This window comes from Hoplias malabaricus, chromosome 7 (genome assembly GCF_029633855.1).
Source record: "Hoplias malabaricus isolate fHopMal1 chromosome 7, fHopMal1.hap1, whole genome shotgun sequence".
Lineage (NCBI taxonomy): Eukaryota > Metazoa > Chordata > Actinopteri > Characiformes > Erythrinidae > Hoplias > Hoplias malabaricus.
In genome coordinates this window covers 10,930,040-10,934,909 of record NC_089806.1, presented here as the reverse complement: position 1 = coordinate 10,934,909, position 4,870 = coordinate 10,930,040, and the positions used below count along the sequence as shown (strand labels likewise).

At 35.2% G+C, this 4,870-nt stretch overlaps 1 long non-coding RNA gene across 1 annotated transcript; it reads left to right on the top strand.

Moving 5' to 3' along the window:
• The first annotated feature begins 925 nt into the window (after positions 1-925).
• On the top strand, positions 926-4,447 carry LOC136701570 (uncharacterized). Its single transcript, XR_010803819.1, has 4 exons — positions 926-1,065; positions 2,430-2,495; positions 3,535-3,602; positions 4,369-4,447. It is a non-coding gene; the product is annotated as an uncharacterized lncRNA (long non-coding RNA).
• The last annotated feature ends 423 nt before the right edge of the window (positions 4,448-4,870 follow it).

Below are 4,870 nucleotides of genomic sequence, written 5' to 3'. Positions count from 1 at the left end.
TAGTTGTAGTAGTAGTAGAGTAATAATTGTTAGTAGTAGTTGTAGTACTGGTAGAGAAGTAGTAGTACAGTAGATGTAGTAGTAGTTGTAGTACTGGTAGAGAAGTTGTAGTACAGTAGATATAGTAGTTGTAGAAGTAGTAGAGTAGTTGTAGTAGTTGCAGTAGTAGTAGTAGTAGTAGTAGTAGCGATAGTGTAGTAGTAGTAGTAAAGTAGATGTAGTTGTAGAGTTGTATTAGTTGTGGTTAGTAGTAGAGTTGTTATAGTTGTAGTATTAGGATCATTGTAGTAGTATTTGTAGAAGTAGCAGAGTAGTAGTAGTAGTAGTAGAGTAGTAATTGCAGTAGTAGTAGTAGGAGGAGGAGGAGGAGGAGGATAGTTGTAGTAGTTGTTGAAGAAGTAGTAGAGTTGTTGTAGTTGTAGCAGCAGTAGTAGTTGTAGTAGTAGTAGTAATAGTAGTAGAGTTGTAGTAGTAGTAGTAGTAGTGCAGTAGTAGCAGGAGGAGGATATTTGTAGTAGTTGTATTAGTAGTAGTTTTAGACGTTTAGAAGTAGAGTATTTGTAGTGATAGAGTAGTAGTAGTAGTAGAGTAGATGTAGTTGTAGAGTGGTTGTATTAGTTTATTAGTACACTCTAAAAAATGCTGGGTTATTTTTATAACCCAATTGCTGGGTTGAGCATGTTGGGTCATGATGTTGGGTTATTTTGACTTAAATTGGGTTAATAACAAGCAACCCAGCAGCGTTGGGTTGTGTATGCGGACCTGAAAGGGAACAGTCACGTCGTGCGTCAGAATAGGCGGGAAGCCGAGAAGCTCGAGCGAAAAGAAGAAACCGAAGAAACCGAAGCTGAACACCGGAGAAAGAAGGATTTCTTTTGGCCGTGAGCATATTTGTAAGTATTTTTTTTTAATTTACATAAATTTAACCGTTTTGTATTAATCGGGATCTTAGTTGAGTTCATGTTTCCGGTCAGCGAGTAAATCCCAGTTTCCTGACTAACGGACATTATCATTCTGCCGAAGGAAATAAAGACCCAGGCTAACGTGACTATCTACCAGACTCAGGTTGATTTTTACTAAACCTATATTTATAATGTTTATCGCTGTATCTTTTAGTGTACCCAATTACTGTGTTTATTAACATTGGCGTTGCGTTGATGTTATTTCTTGCCTGCTAACGCTAGGTCAGTTATGCTAGCGATACCTCAGATAAATGTCCTGCTCTGCGCCTCCGTGAGGTAGCACTAGCTAGCGTTAGCTGAGTTAAATAAGCTTCTGCCGTTCTTGGACTGATGTGGCCCGTGTGTGGTAGCCTTAGGGTATGTCATGCTTTATCCCTATTGGGATGTTCACTTTTTAAATGAAAGCCAATAAGCTAAAAAAAATCTGTACAGCACTCCTTAACCAGTGCTTGTGATTCCTTTGAAATGAATACCTCCTTTGCTTTTTTTACTTATATGAAACGAGTGATAAAAATCACGATGTGAAATCAGAAAATAGCTTCCCATCGTCGTATTGGAATTTTCATTTCCACCTTAACACTAGAAGCATCGCGCTAGAGCACCGACTGAGACCGGAGCAAAGAGAGCCGCTGGTTTCACAGCTGTGACTAAAGTCTCCCTTCCGCACCAAAACCAACACAACACACGGAGTAAAGTCAGTCACAGGCTCAAATACACACCGGCTCTCTGTGCTCCTACTGTTAAAATTGTCACTAGTCGAAGCTGATGTCACCTTCCTTATTTATTTTTCCCCCTTCCACCTTAAATGCCATTTTCGGAAGACGTTTGCTTCTTATTCTCCATTTTTCGTATTCAAATGTTTATTTCTACCTTAAACCTGTCAGTATATGAGGCTAACATTGGCGTAATTCACTAGCTTCTTGTTTTAATTAATAGTTCCATCTTAAAAAGGGTAACTGTGATGATTGTTAGCTTTTTAAAAAAGTCTCTTTCCTCTTTTTCTTTGTTCAAAATGCATTAAACATCTTTTAATACCAGTCGTTATATTCGTAAAAACACAAACCACAAATATTTTACCTTTTAATACCCTTTATTCCTCATGTACCTCTTATAAAACATGCACTACACTAACTTTAACTAGTTGTTAACAGGAGCTGTGTATGAGATAAATATATTCATCTTTCCTATTCATATTCATTAACGTTGCACCTTGAAACCAGACAATCGCACCCCAATATGGTGCCCACGCCAAAAAGATTGTCATTTCAACCCATGAACATGACGGGTACTCGGCAATGTGACATCAACTGCAACCCATTAATAAATGCGTAATACTATGTCAACAATATTATGTCAACACAGTGGATCATCTTGACTTTCTAATTTTACACATGGTGTTTTTTTATTTGGTCTTGTACTATGAAGTATTGTACATGTCTTTCTAAAATGTTATGTTGATATCTGCAGTGACACATGGATGAATTTGTTCAAACGAAGACTGGAATCTTCAAACATTAATTCCTAAAATCGAAGGTATGTAAAATTTTTGTGTGCATCCTCTCTCTCTCTCTCTCTACTCAATTTTAGTTTTGCAACAATGTATATAATGTTTAAGGACAGTGAGTTTTCAGTGAGTTTTCAGGTATAGACGTTTTGTCTATACACCAAAAAAAACAAGGTTTTGTCTCGGTTTTGGCCTCCCATCCCCACACAGGTCACTGAAAATTGAGATTTTGCAAAAATGCTCTCCCAAGGTGGAGACTTTTAAAAACATGGTTGTCACTGTGCTCACGTGGATGAGGAAAACTGAGACAGCACATCTGTCTTTGTCTGAAATACAAATAGCTTTTCACTTTCTCTATATTAAATTACATCAGTCATACACTACACTGTACACAAGCAGATAGCAATAGATTTCAGATTCACACATATTAATACATATAAATGATGTATTAGGAATATATAATGCACTGTTAAGATTTAGATTCAGTAAGTTAATGACGTGCGTAGTGCAGTACATAGGGAGTATTGAGTGATTTGGGATTAAAACTCAGGCTTCATGGTGTTTTGATGTCCCGCTTAAAGGGAATGTCTACATTTGTTGGAAAACACAGTTCTCTCTGTTTTGTTTACGTTCGTAAGTTTTGCGTTTTTTAAGGTAATACGCCATGATTGAGGGGGAGAAAACTGTAAGTTTTATTCTTTGTTTGAGGTACCACAGAAACACATTTGTAACTCGAGTAGTTAAGTTTTGTAGCGCTTTCGGTAATTAAATTCTTTACTCTCCTTTTCAAAATACATTTTTTTTTTCATTAAAAGACAAGTGTCGTTTTTAATATTACACAACAGTTACCTTAAAAATCAGTGATGACCTTTAAATGACAACTATTTGGTACACAACACTTTAAACTTTTGTACGCATATTGAGGTATGTAAAAAGCATGTATTTGTCCCCAGAGCACTGACCCGGAAAGTTTTGTTTTATATTTAGGTTTAAAATCTTTTATTTTTTATATAAAAAAATATATATAAATATATTTAAAAAATGTATTTTATTACCTCTACTCTTCAGCGTCTGCTGTGACTGTGGACAGGGCTATGCAAGAGTGGCTTAAGAACAACATTCATCCACCAAGCCAGGTTAGACAATACATGAAGGTGACTGCAATCCATAGAGCTAATGGATAAGGGAGAATCGGACCAAAACAGTTGTAGAAATACTACAAGAATATCCACGTCTGTTGGACACCGCATATGGAGAGAGATTAGTCTCAAAATACTTTACAAATGTGTAAATGTTAATCCACAAATTAAACACAAGTCATAAATTTTTCACTGTTCACAAATGAACAGATCCCAATCTGTGTCTCACAGTCTGCAGTTTGTACAAATACAGTTACATTCATAAACACACGTGTTTGTTTTTCATAGACATATCACAATTTTATGCAAAAATAAATACATTTGTTTAAATTTACATTGTAAATATTTGTAAAGTCGAAGTCTCGAATTTAAAATTTATATAATTGTTGACTTTTTTATTCTTATGGGCTTTAGACAATTACATTTAAAGCATTTTTATTTTAAATGTGTGAACATGGGAAAAATGTCAGTAAAATATAATGTAAAGTTGGGATAAACATAACAAAGAAAGGCAACTGATATGCTATCAAAGCTAGCATCTGTCCAAACATATCATTACTCTAAAAGCTTACAAGTGTCCAGGCTGTAGGCCACAAATGTGCAGGTGCTTTTTATTTCTGTTATATAGTACAAACGCTTAACCTATTGTGGACTGTACCCTGGAATTCCATGTGAGTTAGTTTGTGATTTTGTTAATTTATTCACTCATTCATACATTAATTCAATTTCCTCTTTCCCACCTTTGCTCAACTTGTTTTCCTAGGTTGGAAGTAATATGGCTGAGTATTTAAGACATACCAAGGACACCAGGGAGCTTCCATATGTTCGGATGCTTGGGTACTGCAGTCGTTGTTCTCAAGCTTTTGTAATCATCAGTGGAGAAGATCTGGAGCAGAGCACACTACTGAGAGCAGTGGATGTTTGCTTCAAAGCATTTTACGTATTTGACCTCCAGTATCTTGTTGTCATTTATTAATTGTATTTTCAATAACATTTATAACCTGAAGAAAAATAATTTTAACTTGTTTATTGTGGACTTCTGGACTAGATGTGTTTCTTGGTAAATTATTTTGTGTTGCTTGATTCTCCTGTTGTCCGTGTGTATAAACAATATAAATACATTTTACATTTTATTTTTGAATATTTTAAATGTATAAAAATCTACAATATTTTGATAACTTGACTATTGTACGTATGGCTTTTATTCCAGCTAGACTCTGATTATATTTTTATTTTTGTTTGTTGGCTTATTAATAAAAATATTA